Genomic DNA, 17,818 nt, shown 5'->3' on the forward strand with positions numbered 1-17,818 from the left:
CCACACACCTCTTCATATCACACCACAAAGCTCCCCTCCCAGGAGCAGACCTCATAAGAGAGCGCCTTCACTAGAGCCTCCACGCAGATCCAGGAGCAGGACGCTCAGTGCTTCGCCGCCAAGGGTCGCATAACCCCAACCACCCCACCCCCCACGAGGTTATCACCTAGACCAAGGTCATCTGTAAGAGATCCAACAGTAGTTCCATCCACCGCATCAGTCTCAGATTGGTAAGAGGACCCTTTCAGAGATTTCTCAAACCCTGAAGAAAGGGAGATTACCCATGAGCCGGACACACAAAGCGAGTTGGACGATTACATCGTAGAAAAGCCTAGGAAGGAAGACTCCCCAGGAGACACCTCTTCGCCCGACGATCTGGTATCTTTCCATACCATTAAAGGCAAAGCGGCAGATCTTTTCAATTTACAAGTCACATCAGAGGAAAATAAATCAGTACTTTATGAACATAGAGATAAACGTAAGGAAACAATCCCTACGATTCCTCTCTTGGATACTATTTGGGACACTGGAGTTAAGATTCTGGCTACACCATTGTCCACACCTGCACTTGTCTCAAGACTGGAGAAAAAGTATAAGGCACCGGACACTGCACCGCTGTGCCTGACAGGGTGCACTAAACCGGATTCAGTCATTACGGTTGCAGCTGTGAAAAGATTGGCTAATCCATCATCACCCTTATTGGCCTCACCTGACAAAGAGGGGCGTAAGTTGTAGGTCATGGGCAGAAAGGTGTCTTCGTCAGTGTCTCTGAACATCAGGGCTGGAAACGCTCTTGCCTTGACAGCACGACTGGACCGTGAGCTATGGCTCTGCATGTCTAAATTGGCCAAGCACTTGCCAGCAGAATTTCAGGAAGAAGCCAGAACTATCATATCGGACGGTGAGGCTACTTCCGATCATATGATTGATGCGGCAGTGGACATAGTAGAATCGGGCTTCAGACAAATAGCCCATGGTACAGTACTAAGGAGACAAGCCTGGGTGAAGGCTACACATTTTAGACCAGAGGTTCAGGCTCAAATATTAGACATGCCCTTCGATGGACAAGACAATAAAGGCAGACACGGACACGGCACAGCCCATCAGTTCCCTAAAGGACAAGGATAAAGACTGTAGATCTTTTCGATCATTTCGTGGTTCAACATCCAAATACAGGGGTTTCAGTTGCCCTTCCTAAGATCAGAAAGCACAGGGTAACAACCTTTCAAGACGGATACCATCAGTCAACAAGCAGATACACCCAAAGGGGAAGGCGTGTCTCAAACCATGCCAAAACCCAAAGCAAGCAGAATTGACAATTCCGATACTCCACTCCCACGTCACACCCCGGTGGGAGGAAGAGTGAGCCTCTTTTACCAAGGCTGGCGAAGAATAACATTGGACAGGTGGGTGTTGCAAGTGATTCGCGAGGGTCACACCATCGGATTTCTGGATCAACCACCATTCCTTGCTTTCGTTCCACGCAAGATGTAACTTTTCAAACATATCATGTTGGAAGTTCACAAACTACTCCTAAAAGCAGCTATAGAGCCGGTCCCAGACCATCGAATGTGAAGAGGCTTCTACTTCCGGTTTTTCCTGGTGAAAAAGAAAAACGGTCAGTGGAGACCAATTCTAGATTTGAGAGCCCTCAACAAATTTATCAAACGCATCTGATTCAAGATGATGTCCCTCCAGAGCATCCTTCCATGGCTAAACCAGCACGACTTTCTGGCCACTCTAAACTTGGAAGACGTCTACTTCCACATCCCCATTCATCCTGCCCACAGGCAGTTCCTCAGGTTCACAATAGCGGAGTCTCATTTTCGATTCCGTGTCCTCCCATTCGGTCTGTCAGCACCAAGAGTGTTTACCAAGTGCCTTGTGTCGGTGACGGCAAACCTCAGAAGAATGGGAACACAGGTCTCTCCGTATTTGGACGACTTGCTAATAAGGGCGAGTTCATTCAAACTCACGAGCGCGGCAGTTGCAAGAATAGACCTCTTGAAGGGGTTAGGATTATAGATAAACGAGGCAAAATCCTGCCCGATACTCAGCAAGACAGTGTTCTTTCTGGGAGCAGAACTCAACACCCACATACACAGAGTAAGACCCTCATCAGAAAGAATATCTGCGTTAATTCATCTGACCTCATGGTTTCAAGACAACGTGACAGCCACGGTACGCTCTTTCAAATCCCTCCTCGGCATGATGTCTTCATGTATATTGCTCATACCAAATTGCAGGCTTCACATGAGACCAATTCAAGAGACCCTGGACCACCAATGGAAACGATCACTCGGGTCATGGGAGGATATCACACAACTGCCGGCAACCTTTCACAAGGCTCTTCGATGGTGCGGCACACCTCAAAACCTGTAGCAGGGAATACCTTTCCATTCTCCGACATCAACCCTTCTACTCAGGACAGATGCATCTCTATCGAGCTGGGCAGCACACCTGGCAGAGCTGCAAGCAAAGGGCATGTGGTCCTTTCAAGAGTTCCAGCTACATATCCATGTTCTGGAGCTCAGAGTGATACGGTGGGCGCTGAAGGCCTTCCTAGTGGTGCTAGCTGGGCAGGTGGTAACCATTCAGACAGACAACACAACCTCCATGCATTACATGAACAAACAAGGGGGCACGAGGTCAGAAATGTTGTCTCAAGAAGCTCAAAAGCTGTGGGACTGGGCTTTACTTCTGAAGGTTCAGATCAAGGCGGAACACCTGCCGGGAGTGGACAATGTCTTAGCAGACAAGTTAATCAGAGACTACACAGCATCCCACGAATGGGAGTTGGGCAAAGAAGAAGTCCAGCGGATATTTCGCAAATGGGGACATCCTCAGATCGATTTTTTTGCCACCAAGACCTGCAAGAAATGCCATAGGTTCGCCTCCAGGTATCCAGAACACCTTTCTATAGGCAACGCCTTCTAAGTGGACTGGACAGGGAAATTCCTGCATGCTTTCCCTTCCAACCCTCTCATTGTGAGAGTGGTTCGCAGACTGGAAGAACAGGCCTGCTCAATGATTCTAATAGCACCGTACTGGACTCGCCAAGTTTGGTACCCAACCCTGCGACACCCGTCTCGACGTTCCCCGATTGACCTCAAAGTTCACAAGAGCCTTCTAACGCAACAGAACCACAAAGTTCTCCACCACGACCCTGCACGCCTGTCACTCAGGGCGTGGTTCCTCAGCAGCGAAAATGTATTAACTTGAATTTTCCTGAAGAGTGCTGGGATATAATCAAGACTTATTGGGCCCCCTCCACGCGGATTACTTACTTTGGTAAATGGGCTTGTTTCACCAAGTGGTGCGAAACATCATCGGTAAACCCTCTTGCCACTTCAATCGAACAAGTACTACCTTACCTGTTGCATCTAGCCAAGGCAGGACTCTCCCTTGCCTCCATCAAAGTGCAACTATCTGCTATTTTGGCATATACAACACATCCAGATCAACAATCTCTCAAGATATTCCTGAAAGATTTGATGCCTACCTATCCACCAACTCCAGCGCTGGTTCATTCATGGAGCCTCAACACGGTCCTGGCAGTGCTCATGGAACCACCCTACGAACCGATTCGTAGGTGTGACGAAGTTTTTAACATGGTAAACGGCCTTCTTAGTAGCCATTACATCAGCCAGGAGGATTAGTGAGTTGCAAGCCCTCTCGTCCGAATCTCCATTTACCTTGTTCCCTAAGGACTGCGTCATTTTAAGAACACATCCTAAATTTCTACTTCAGGTACTGTCAGAAATGACGCTCACGAAGCGCATCGTGCTTCCAACCTTTTTCATGAACCACACATCTAATGCAGAGAGATCCTTGCATTCGCTGGATGTAGCAAGCGTTCTGACATTTTACATTCAAAGGACCAAGGAGTTCTGCTCCTCATCTAGACTTTTCATCGCATTTGCTGGCCACACAAAAGGGCAGCATATTTCAAAGTAGTGTTTGGCACGTTGGGTAGCGCAATGTATCGGTCACTGTCACCAGGCTAAAGGCGACCCTCTCTCCAGACCTCCTTCAGCTCACTCATCCAGAGGGAGAGCATCTTCGGTTGCGTTTCACGCAGGATTACCATTAAAGGACATATGCAGAGCCGCCACCTGGAGCCCTCTGTATACCTTTGCCAAGCATTACTGCCTGGCAGAAGATACCAGCAAAGAATCAGCAGTGGGCCAAGCGGTTCTCTGCCATCTCTTTGCATAAGGTAGGAGTAGCCTTCTCTTCCCGCCTTCCATAGTAATGTAACCTAAGTATACATTGTTTATTGCTGTATAGTAAGGCAAACGGAAGGATCTGCAGATAATACATAAGGTTATAAGCATGTTTTAACTGCTTGGTATTCTATTCAAGCATCTGAATCTATGAAAGATCCAATGCTGGGGAAGTCTTAGTTACTTACCTGTAACTGTATTTCTCCAGCATTGGTATCTTTCATAGTTTCACATGCGCCCACCCGCCTCTCCTGAGAGGCTGCTCCCACGCCCAGCAGTCATCATACAGGTAGTCTACAACGGCTCAAAATCTGAAGATGGCTGCCTGGGGCAGAGCTTAAACCCTGCCACCTCATTGGTTAGGGCCATAAAGGACCATAGTGAGGTGGAGGGACTACACAATTGAACGGCTCATAGGCCATAATGGGCTATCTACATTCATTTTCTATGGAAATAATGTATATATATTTAATTTTTTAATAATTATTTAAATCACCGAGGATTGCCGGTCTAACGACGGGGAATATTCAAGCATGTGAATCTATGAATGATACTAATGCTGGAGAAATACAATTACAGGTAAGTAACTAAGACTTCAGTCAGTTTAGTGCTCGAACGTCGTTGTTTTGGGTCATACTGCCCGCATCCAATAGGGAATGCTCCCTTAACTCGGCCATCTTCAGATTTTTTACTGTACGTTAGTGTTGGGAATCCTCAAAAATCTTCATCAATTCTTTTCGACCGAGGAAGTATCGAGTTCCTGATCAAGCTTCAAGTCGGGTGAGCATTCCTCTATGACCTTATCGCAGTCTACTACGAAGACGTCTTCTTTGCACTCCAGGTCGTCTACGCCAAAGTTGCTGACCACGGCTTCCTCGTCGACGAAGCCGGCAATGGCAACAAGGTCCGCAGACTTATTGCCGATGAGGCCATCTAAAACATCGTCCACAACAAAATCTATTACGTCATCTTCTATGAAATTGTCGACTCCTGGACCGTTGACCAAGACGACAAGACCGTCGTCAACCTCAGCCTCGATGGCTGCGACCCCAAGCACACAGACTACGGGTGCCTTGTCCACCATACCATCGTTGACGAGACAGGAATCCCGCTAGCCCATTGTCGCCACAGCTGTTGGGCCAGAGACCAGCACTGACATAGCAGAAGCACGGGCTGATTGCCAAAGAACTGTGTACCATAACCTGGGCGTAGCTCTACTACCAGGCGGCCTTGTGGTCCCAGAGCCGAGTCTTACACAATCAGAGGAGGAGGAGGAGGACACTGTCGTACCAGAGCAACCATCCCCTCCTAGGGAACTGCTACCTCGGCGTGAGGCAAGTCTTGTTAGATCACCACCTCTAACACCGCTGCAGTCAGCAGGGCTGATGCAGCCTCCTCAACCTCTGCCCCAATGGGATTCTGTGCTCTCAGCCGGAACAGTCCAGCATCAACCACCATGCCCTCAGAGGAACGTATTGTTGGATATGTTATCAACTCTGACAACTTTGGTGGCAATACTGAATGCACTCCTCTTGAGAGCACCAGTGGCTGAACCCAGCAAGCAGAGGCTAGCTGAAGCCCCAGGACCCTCCAGAGTGGGTTACGAGATTCTGCACCCTCTCACACCCCCCCAAGCCGCAAGGGCACTGGAGTTACTGACGGATGAGGGAGTGGACAAGGAACCTGAAGGGGGCGGGGGGGAAATGTTTCATGCTCCTTCAGATACAGACGAGTTCAAGGATTTTGTCACTGCAGATGGTGAACCAGATGAAGTTCCTCTCAGGGACTCTTCCCCCGATGAAGGAGTGTTCCATGCGCTTATGTCCAGAGCATCCATAGTGTTAGGTTTAGCTCCAATGGAGCAAAGAAAGGAAATTGTTTTATATCAGCACAGAGAACAACGCAGGAAGTCTTACATGGCGAAACCACTCCTGGAAGACATCTGGGAAGATGGCCTGGTAGCCATGGCACACCCGGCAACTGCACCGCCAAAGAAAGATCCAATCCAGACTGTGGTTTCAGCGGCAGCCAGAAAGAGATCGACCAAACCATCCTTATCCTGTTTGGTGCCCTCAGACAAGGAGGGCAAACACCTTGACGCCTTTGGCAAAAAGATCATTACAATAGCGGGCACAACCATCAAGGCGGCAAACGCTATGGCCATACTCGCCCGCTATGATTGTGAGATATGATACAAGTTAGGACCCCTGTTAGAATTCTTACACGAGGACAAGAGGCGAGAGGCTTTGGACTTTCTGCATGAGGGTGAGATTGCATCTGACCACACCCTCTCTGTCGACATCGCAGACGCAGGCTATCACCAAATGGGGGATGGAGTGGTCCTGTGCCGACAAGGGTGGCTTAAGGCCACGGACTTCAGACCAGATGTCCAATCCTGGGTTACGAATATGCCTTTCGATGACATAGCCCTGCTCGGAAAGAAGGTGGATGAGGCCTTACAGGCCATAAAGACTGACACTGAAACCGCCCACTCCCTGGGCACATTGCAGCACAAGCGCCAGTCCTTTCGGGCAGTCGGGCAGGAAAGGAGCATTACAGTAGAACTTCAAGGGACAATCGCAGCGCATATCAGTCATCCTAGTCCTGCAAGACCCCTTATTCATCTGGGGTCCAGTACAGGAAGCAAACCTAGTCCTTCACGGGTTCCCAAAGATGCTGAGGCTCTTCGCAGCCTAGGGGCCAATCTGGCAAGTAGGCATGACTGGCCGAGAGCCGGGGCCCCCATTTCAGCACCCCCCAGTGACTTTGTCAACGAATGGGCTTAAGTAACATCTGACAAATGGGTGCTGTCCCTCCTCCGTCAGGGGCACTATCTGGAACTCATAGAGTATCCTCCGGATATTCCTCCTGTGCAAAGAGTGGACAAATTGCAGCTCATTCTAGTACAAGAAGTGCAGTCTCTACTAAGAAAAGGTGCTGTTGAAAAAGTTCCCAGGAATGAGAAACTGAAGGGTGTGTATTCATGCTACTTCCTGGTAAGAAAAAAGGCTTCACTCAAAAACCAGGGGGTTGGAGACCCATCCTAGACCTAAGGGTGCTCAACAAGTTTCTCAAGGCAAAAACCTTTAGTTTCGTAACTCTGCAGCAAGTGCTCTCAGCTTCAGCAGGGTCATTTCCTAGCGTCCCTCGATCTCGAAGACGCTTACTTCTACATCCCTGTTCGCCTATCACACCAGTGCTACCTTCGTTTCGTGGTGGCAGGAGAGCACTATCGGCTCAGGGCGCTTCACTTCGGGCTCAGATCAGCCCCTCGGGTCTTCACCAAAAAGCTTGCACCAATGGTTGCTCACCTGCGGCGGGGAGGGGTCCATGTCTACCCATACTTGGATGACTGATTAATAAGAGCGCCCTCCTACTCGCTGGCAGAATCCAACACCGCCATCACGATCCAATGCCTTCAGCAACTGGGATTCTCCATCAACTTCCTGAAGTCTCAGCTAAACCCTCTCGGACAGCACTGTACCTCTGAGCACTGCTAGACACCCGCGCTTGCAGAGCCAGGCCCTTGGACAAGATGATAACGGCCCTTCTGCAGAAGGTGGATTGTCTCAGCAAAACCTGGTCGACCTCAGTCTGCAGCTGCAAGTCTCTGCTGGGGATACTGTCTTCATGTATCCCACTGATCACCAACTGCAGATTACGCATGATGCAAGTGCAGGAATTTCTGGATGCCAGATGGGTCCAAGCTCCTGGGAGGACCGCATCACGCCGGTGCCAGCGTTCAGGAAGGGCATGCTTTGTTGGTCAGTGGGAGAAAACATCCTGCAAGGTGCCCCTTTCAGGCTTCTGGGCCATCAGATCACTGTAACCATGGACACTTCCCTGAAGGCCGGGGAGCCCACTGCCAGGACCTGCACTTCAGAGGGTTGTAGTCAAAGTCAGAGAAGACCCAGCACATCAACCTGCTGGAGCTACGAGCAATATTCTGGGCACTGAAATCTTTTCTCCCCCTCCTCAGAGGGAAGTTTGTTTGGATCTACACCGACAACACGACATCCATGTTTTACATCCGCAAGCAAGGGGGGGACCATTTCGCCACCTCCCTCCAGGGAGGCCCAGGTGCTCTGGCACTGGGCGCTACAACAGAACATGTTCCTGATTTCCCCTCCATCTACCTGGGATCCACAACACTCTGGTGGACTCCCTCAGCAGGGAGTTGCACTCTTGTCATGAGTGGTAGCTCCACAAGGACCAACTACACCTGTTGTTCCAGAAGTGGGGCTCCCGAGAGATTGACCTGTTTGCCATGCTTGACACCTGTTTGCCATGCTTGACAACAGCCGATGTAAGGCTTTTGCCAGCCGGCTTCCCGAGACAGCTTTGCGTTCCCTTAAGAGGGGAAATTCCTGTATGCTTTTCCCTAATTCCTTAGGTGCCACGAGTCATACACACTTTCAAACAGTACCAGTGCAAACGATATTAGTGGCACGTGTGTGGCTGAGACCGTATTGGTACTTTGAACTCCTGGCTCTTTCCGTGACAACTCCGATCAGGCTACCCCTGCACCAGTCGCTCTTGTCAAGGAACTGGGAAATGGTTCTTCACCACAACCCAGCCTCTCTCAATCTGACAGCCTAGCTCCTGTGTTCTTAGAATTTGGGTCCCTTTCCCTTGCTACAAGAGCAAGTGGAAGCGTTTCTAGGTGTGGTGCAGAAGGCATCACCTGCGTTCCCAGTCCATCAAGCCAGAGGAGCTACTACTGTATCTCTTGTCACTGGCGGAGTCGGGTTTGATGCACTCCTCCATTAAAGTGCACCTGGCTGCAATCGCCAGATACTGCCGGTCCTCTGGGAAAGTCTTCCCTTTGGTCCCATCGGCTAGTGAAAGAGTTTCTACGAGGTCTGTTTAGTTCTTTTCCTCCAGTGCATCGCCTGCACCAGCCTGGGAACTCAACGTACTGTTCACAATGCTAATGAGACCCCCTTTTGAGCCCATGCACCAAGCATCCATCAAGCACCTGTCATGGAAGACAGGTTTTTGGTGGCAATTACTTCTGCGAGGCGAGTGGGAGAGATGCAGGAATTTTGTCCGAACCCCCCTTATTTGACGTTCCACAAGGACAAGCCTGTATTGCAAACTAATCCAAGGTTCATACCGAAGGTACCTACAACCTTTCATCTTAACCAATAGGTGGTGCTACCAGTGTTCTTTGGCTCTCCCGCATCTCCGTCGGAGCGCACCCTCCACACACTGGATGTGCTGCATGCCCTCAAGTACTGTGTGGCCCGCACAAAGTCACTTTGTTTAACGGATCAACTGTTTGTCGCATTCGGACCAACGGGGTCCAGCAAGGCTGTCTCCAAGTCTTCTATTGCCAGATGGATCGAGCTTGCATCACTTTCTGCCACCAGCAGGCGGGCAGACTGCTTCCGGGTAAACCCTGAGCACATTCCACCAGAGGAGTGGCTGCGACTACTGCTTTTCTCTCCGGGATCCCGCTGCCGGACATCTACCGTACAGCCACCTGGAGGTCGGTGCACACGTTCAACAGATTCTACTGCATCAACAGGGATTCTGCAGAGGAGTCTAGAGTCGGCCAGGCAGTTATACAAAACCTGTTCGCATAAGGTTGGTAATACTCCTGTGGTAAGTGATATGGGAGCTCCTCCACCCCTGTGTATTGGTTGCTTTTACTGCTTTGTAATCTATTCACAGCATGTGAATCCATGAAAGATCTAATGCTGGAGAAGGAATAAGTTACTGTCAAACAATTACAATAATGGAGGAGAGGAATCGACACTCTCCCCCGAACCACAGAAGCCGAATGAATTCAACCCTCCCACCGTGGTTGGCACAGGTGCCTGAAGTAGTACACAGGACACCACGTGGCAGTCAATGGGGGGGAAGAGGAGTTAGGGAGAGGTTGTGGATGGGGTGGGGGAATTAGGAAAACCGGGAAAAGGGTTAGGGAAGGGGAAGCACCAGGGAAAAAACCCTTCCTACCTGATACCTGTTTCCTGATACCTAACCCTCTGTAACACCAACCAATACACACCTTAATACGTGTGTACATAACTGAGTAACAAACACAGAGGATATTGCATTCACATGTAGTAGCAAGCGGTATGAACAAAAGACAAGGGGTAATTCCCCATAAATGAAGTACAAAACACATGGCCCGTAGGGCAAGCTTTTAGCAACACATAAACATGTAGATTCATGTCTCTACAGACCCTCCAGAAAATTGCGGCATGAAATGGAAAATATTGCGGCACAAAAAAGAAAAAATTGCGCCACCCAACTGCGTTTTTTGCGGCATTTTCTAACGTTGAAAAATATATCATTTAACATCTTTTTTAGCCTAAAGCCAAGTAATTGCAAGGCTTTTGTTAGTGAGGAACAAAATGTGTTCTGTCTGGCTGCGCTCTGTAGGACAGCCAGGTCGAGTCCACTACTTCCAGCAGACAAGTGGAAAGCAAATAAACAGATAGGCTTGAATTCAAAAGTGTAACCCTGGTTGAAGCCCATAGGTTTGCTTTTCGCTTGTCCTATGACCCCAGGAGAGAGGGGGAACAACTCTACACTTCTCCATGGAAGGAATCCATGAGGCCAAGACACAGGGGCAATGCAGTGGCAGTAACTGCAGGCCCATAATACCTAGCCAAACAATGAACTCTCTTGGGTGGTCATAATTCCTTGGTTATGCCACCCACACATGGTGACTAAACACACCCACAAACAGAAATGAAACATCACAACACTACCAGGGGTCAAGTCCTACAAATTAAAGTGGGGGAGGGAACTCATTAACATGTGAAGTCATCAGAAATTAGCATATCAAGGTGAAATATGCATATATCATTAAATTGGCTTTGCATAACCACCAAAATTGCACAGGACGAATGGCATTTGCCTTTCATAAATTTTAACACCCAATTTTGTGCGTAATTGGTGTCATACAGCCCAGCCTTGATTCAAGGCTGGGTTGCATGATACAAACGCTCGTAGCTGTATTCGTTTCAAATTGCTTTACGATTATTTACTTTCCTGTCGAGCGCCGGGAATGAAAACAGTCCAGTGGCCTCTTTGGGTGCTGAGTTGGGGGCAGATGAGTGGACAGGCCAGTGCTTACCTGGCTAGCTTCACCAACTGTCAGCTCGGGCACTCAATGAGCCTTGGAGGTGCCTGGGGTCACAGCCAAATGCTGTGCATCTCCCAGGCCTGCGTGACCCTCCCCCAATCCTGGGCCTGCAACGCAGAGCCGAGGTGTTAACCCTCAAGCTGCTGCAATCAGCAGCCAGCTGTGTTCGCTCTAAATCATTAAATGAGCGCGAAAAAAGACACACTAAGCTAACGTGTCTTTTTTGCGCTCATTTAATGATTTATAGCGGCAATTGCAGGAAATGGCAAATTTTGCGATTTTTTTTTTTTTTTTTTTTTTTTTTTTTTTTTTTTTTTTTTTTGCAAATCGCAAAATCGCCATAAGGTGGGTGGTCTGTCTCTAGAGTCTAATCAGGCAAGCGAATGGGCTGCTACAAATCATAGAACCTGTAACCTGATAAACACGAGTGAACAGCAAGCACTCATCATAGAATCCTGCCAACATAACCATTTTGTGAGTTCTTCTTAGATTAATAACTAAATAGACTGCAGTAACCAACTCTGGCCATAAGACATGGCCAGACCACGATTCAGAATGCAGGTGAATGTACATATGTATCAGCGCCCCACCCCGCAATGTCACCAGCACTTATCTGAGCTCCGAGGGCCCTGCGGGACTCCTCGGAGTGAAGGTATCATGCTGTAACCAGCCGCCGGTCCGCCCGCTCTGAGCGATGCAAGCGAACGTCCGCGGCTTCAACTGTCAGACGGGCAGCGCTTCGCTGTGACTTCCGAGTACTGATAAGCAGAGCTTCGCCGTCCGTAACTCATTCCGCGTTCCGCCGTCCTGCTCCTCACACCAACCGCACCCAGGAGTTAATAAGCCACACCTAGTTCACGCGCCGTTGCACTTTTATGCTGCTCGCAATCACTGCAGCTGGCATCGCACACATGCCCATACACTCGTGTCCTTGTTCTGAACTACAACCTCCCATGGCCTGCTGGGAATTTTAGTTTTGTCTCCCTCCGTGCCGTAGGAGTTTTAAAAGGTAACGCTTGTTACTCCAGTGCATTTACAGCCCCTTTTCCTCAGTTACTTACCTGTAACTTCTGTTCTTCAGCATTGGTAACTTTCATAGATTCACATGCAACCCTCCCTCCATATCGTCACTGGGGTGTCAGTATCAAGTGCCAAGGCATATAGCATGATGAATCATGTGCAATAGCTGGGCAGGCAGGGCATCATTGTGACAAGCATAGGCTAGAGGTTGAGGCGATCTAGGTGGCCTATTGTGCACTGGCAGTGTGGGTGGAGTAGCCTTATCATAGGTGATCTGTGGCTCTGTACTTGCTCCTGCTGGTCGTCTTCTGTGGCTTGCCTCTTATTTGTCCATCTCCCATTTTGCAGTGTGAGCTTGCTCCATTGAAGGGGTGCTTGAGAGCTGGCTACCACTGAGGATGAACACTTCTGCCCTCCTACACGGGTGCTAAAACCCTGAGCATCTTCTCACTTTGTTTTTTCAGAGTTTTTACACTGGAGCACCTTCTAACAACTCCTCGGGTATAGCGAGCTGAAACCTACCTTGACATATTTCGGTACATCTGCCACCAGCCAATTGGATAATCTCACAGGGAGAAGCAGACACATGGAGGGGCCCCTTGAGTTTTGACGAAGCAGTCTTATTGTGATGCAAACACTCGGGCATTAGTAACAGTTGAACACAGTTGGAAATCATCACTTTCAATGAAGTTTTCCATGGGAAACTGAAGAAGTGTATGGAATAATCATAAAGCTCATTGCTAGTCTTTTGGTAGGTTTGGATGGTAAGCTCAAATGGAGATAGTAAAACTAAATCACTCCGTTCCTAATGGTTTTCTGCTCCTCAAGTCTCCTTGTTCAAGATGTTTCAGCTGCAGATGACCATTGAACTTACTTTGTCATGGGTGCGGACGCACCGGACCTCTTTTCTGGTGGTGGCAAGTGATCTTTAATTTCTCTGGTTGGCATGCCAGTGCTACCTGGTTCGGTTTATGGGCCTTACTATAAATTGGCTGGTCCGGAAATAAACTGCTGTTAATAACGTGCACCAGCACTTTTGGTGGAGGATTTACCACCAGCTAAGAGTTGGAGGTATATGCGCCACTGTACCGCCAAAGAATTGCCGTAATACCGGTGGGCGGTAATACAGGTAAATCCATGGAATTGGGATTTAACTTTGTTTCTGCCCCTTAGAATCTGCTTTTAATTCCGGCAGACCAAGTGGCAGAAACAGTATGACAGTTTTCCGCTATCCCACCAGTAGTACAGCAAACTTATGAGGGCCTGTGTCCCTCAAATAGACAGCCTCTCATCTTGTTTCTCTAATGCTCAGGTTCTTTAGCCTCTACCAGTCATCGGGCCCCATGTCCATCAGGCTCTTAATAGTCTCATCTTTGGTATTTGGTTTTGTCACCATTGTAGGCCCCCACTGGCACGGCTGGCATGTGTTTAAGCTGCTTAAAGCGGTTTGCGATCAGTCCCATGAGCTGCAAGCTTGAGCCTTTTAGTTTCTCCCACTTCTTCCGTCAGATTTGTTGCCCGCAATTGATATATATAAATATTGCTTAGGTACGTTTCTGTACTCGACTGATGCAATTCATCAGTGTTTGGTTGCCCTCTGCTCTCCAAATGGCAAAGTGCACCTCTGTGTGCCCTTCCACTTCAACAACAGCCATCATTTTAACAAACAGAATGAGCATGGTTCTACGTGGTCACCTTCACCTTCACCTTCCACTAACGCAAACATTCGGAATAATTTCAAGTTACTTCTTTACACCTGCGCTTCTCTTCACACAGTATACAGCAGTTCCAGTGCCTCGTGAGCTAAAACTGAAAGTAGGTGCTGTAACTATGCTACTTCACGAACGTATGCCATCAAAGGGACTCTGCAATGGAACAAGGTGGACAATTACGCGTCTACAAAGACACATCATAGAGGCCCGTTTAATTGGTGGAACTTAGATACTGTTCTTATACAGCGCATACCTCTCATTCAAATATGCCTTTCGAATTCAAAAGAAGACAGTTATCTATATGTTTAGCCTTTTCAGTGTCCATTAATAAGTCAAAGGACCTACATCCCCTTCCTAGAAGTGATCAGTGGTAATTCCGATATTTAAGAAGGGGGACAGAAGGGACCCCATCAATTACACACCAATATTGACCTTTAAGATCTGCTAGAACGGCATGTTACAATATAATTCCTTTGCTCTCAGAGAGGATACCACATTCTTTCTAAATTATGAGTAAAAAAACAAGGTAGACTGGAAAGGAGTACTTCTTTTTCCATGAGCTGCTTGGGTGACTTAGTGAATTAAATGTTCACTACCGTTATTTGGTGTTGATAAATTGTCTCACTACGTTTTATATAGTAACACACGTCATTCATTATACTACAAAATAGAAAAACTGTGATATCAAACGGTAAAACTATTTTTAACAAATGTCGAACATTTACACAGTGATTCATGGAATAAATGTGCACCGAAAACGGGGCGCACACGTGCAAAAGGCGCTCAAGCGCACCTTTACCGATTCATGGAACACATTGCGCATGGCTTACCTGAGACCTGCGTTGAATCGGTGCGGGTTCAACACGTCACTGCGACACCATGAATGCCTTGCGTGATACGGCCAGCGAAGGCACACACCGTCCAGCGCACACACCTAAAAAGGGGGCGGAACACGTGGAATGGGGAACAACAAGCGAACATGTGGGCGTTACAGGGGAAGTAAAATACTTGCAACGCCCACACACATGCTAACAACATGTATTCATGGAATCGAACAGGGCTCACGGCGCATGGGAAAAGACACGGAAACACGTACGCCACGCAAAAGCTGGCGTTAGCGCCCCGCACACCAAAACAAATGCATAAAAGTGCGTGCAAACAACTAACGCGTGTATACAGCTACGATGAATGTACCATTCCTAGCAGCAGTGATCGTGGGCCACCACAGGAGGAGGAGGAGGAGGAGGAGGAGGGGGATGAGGGAGGAGGAGGAGGAGGAGGAGGATAGCCAGGTCCCACATTTTTTTTTCCCATGATCAGCCTTTTTGGGATGCCTGTATGGGTTTCCACCTCCATATCATCCTAGACCCGGTCACTGAGTGGGAGGATGACCTCACATCACCCACCCTTTGCTCCCAAGCACTGAGCCTCTTGGAAAAGGTGCTCAATGTACTGCATTTTTGGACCACTGGGTCATTTCAGCTGACAACTGCCATAGTTGGGGGCGTCTCATAGCCCACTCGGTCACGCTGCCTACACCAGGTGTTGGCAATCATGACTGCACGCCCCTCAGTTTGCAGGCATATAAACATGCCCAGAACACCTGCAGAAAGGCAGGCCGTGGTCCAGGACTTTTACGGGGTGGCACACTTCCCCAAAGTGCTTGGTGCCATTGATTGCACCCATGTGACCCTATGTCCACGTAGGGCCACTGAGCACATCTATCGCAATTGCAAGCACTGGCATTCCATCAACGTGCAGGTTGTATGTGATGCCAAGGGAATCATTACCTCTGTCTATGCCAACTATCCAGGGTCCACCCATGATAGTTTCATATTCAGAATGTCACCCCTAAACCGGGACCTGGAAGCTGGGAGGCATGGCAACACATGGCTCATTGGTGAGCACAAATGCCTGTGCACATGCATGCATGTCACACACAGACAAATTGACAAACCCAACTAATGACAACCATTATCCCCTCCCCAGGGGGCGGTGCCTACCCTCTGAGCACCTACATGATGACGCCAATACGGAACCCCACCACAGCACCCCAGGTAAAATACAACGCAGCCCATATTCAACCAGGGCCATAGTGGAGCGCACATTCGGAGTGCTAAAGTCATACTTTCGCTCCCTTGACCACTCCGGTGGACAGCTACTATAAGCACCACAAGTAGTGTGCAGGATCATTGTGGCAGAATGTGTCCTGCACAATGTAGCAACACGGCAGGGCGTACCGGTGGACATGGTTGTGCCCCCACACCACCAACCACATGCACGCCCACTGCACATGGGAGGCAAAAGGGCACGTGGCGAGGCTGCCCGTACCCAGCTTGTGGCACCATTTTTTACCTAAAATCCCACCCCTGTGGAGTGCACACAGGCCTGGCACATTCCAGTTGACAATTGATGATGACAAAAGGACAATCAACTGTCACAACCTTACCACCCTGAGAATGTGTCCTTGGAAGTGCTACAAACCAACATGCATGCTAACCATGCACTGGACTAACCATCATGAATCCCTACTAGGGGTGTATACACAGATTGGACTTCAGACTGGCCACATAAATGACTAAAGCCCGATGCCTTTGTGTAAGTCACTGTCATACGCTGCCCTCCTTGCAAACCCATGGAAAGGGGAAGCAGGAGTGGCATGTGTGTCTGGACCCCAAGCCACAAACCCAAGACAAACCTGTATGGTCCCAGCCGGAACACACAGTGGATGCCTTTGGATGTCACACAAAGTAACACACTGTTACATGAATGCACAATATACAAAAAAAAGGAAGAAAATGGCCATGGTGGACCGGGGGGAGGGGCACTCTGGAGGGAGGAGCGGAGCCGTCCTGCAACGACGACACCACCGGTGGAGCCCTGCTGAACCGTCTCACCACTTCCCAACGACAGAGAAGATCTTCATCCCAGAGAGTCTTCTTCCTCTGAACTGGTGAGGATAACCAGTTCGCCCTCTTTTTGCCTTCCTGGATCGTCTTGTGGTCGAATCGCCCGTGCCAAGCACCCCGGCGGCCGGATAGCCACGCTTCACCACTACTGCGAATAAAAGGGTAGTACCTTTTAACCGGGAAACTCCGAGGCTGGTTTCTTCCCTGGCAGCGCAACGACCTCCAGCTTTCCTCCACGTCGAGATCGTCTCTTCCCCTGGACGAAGCACTGACTTGCACCCGCTGCCAGGAACAACTGCCCCCGCTGGAGCTTTCTCACCATTTCAGGTACTGTGTCCCGCCTGGTCTCCCTTGCAACAGACTGTTCAAGGTGTCCCGTAAATCCTTGACCGTCTATCCTGGGGTGACTTGGGACCTCCTAACTAACTTTTCCTGACTTGATCCAACCCTTTTTGAACTCTTTGCAAAGACTCTTTAAAAGTACTATTCAACTGTGTGATCTTGGACACATTCCACCTTGCTCTCATCAAGAGTGGGCCTGGCCTATGACGTTCTTGATCTTCAGTGGACTCTGCCTTTTCTGACTTGCTCTGGTTCTATTAAAGTGTTGGTATTGTGTATGTTCCTAATTCTGCCTTTTTCCCCTCCCTTTTTAATTAACTTATTGGAGTGCCATCTTAGGTTAAGTGCTCACCTCTGTCTGAGAATAAGTGGTGTTTTAACTGAGACTTGTTCAATAAGTGATCAGGGATGTATATATATATTAATAGTGACTGTGTTTGAACTTGCTTGCCATATTAGTGTTAGTGTATTTTACAAAGTGTGTTTTTAAATAAATAATTATATACT

General features: G+C 48.8%; 1 protein-coding gene across 7 annotated transcripts in view; it reads left to right on the forward strand.

The window, feature by feature from the left end:
- The window catches only part of MTMR3 (myotubularin related protein 3), a 2,389,252-nt gene that overhangs the window by 1,398,678 nt on the left and 972,756 nt on the right, over positions 1–17,818 (forward strand). The gene's annotated exons all lie outside the window — the stretch shown is intronic.

The sequence above is a fragment of the Ambystoma mexicanum genome, chromosome 10 (genome assembly GCF_040938575.1).
Source record: "Ambystoma mexicanum isolate Mex_15411 chromosome 10, UKY_AmexF1_1, whole genome shotgun sequence".
NCBI classification, from domain to species: Eukaryota; Metazoa; Chordata; class Amphibia; order Caudata; family Ambystomatidae; genus Ambystoma; species Ambystoma mexicanum.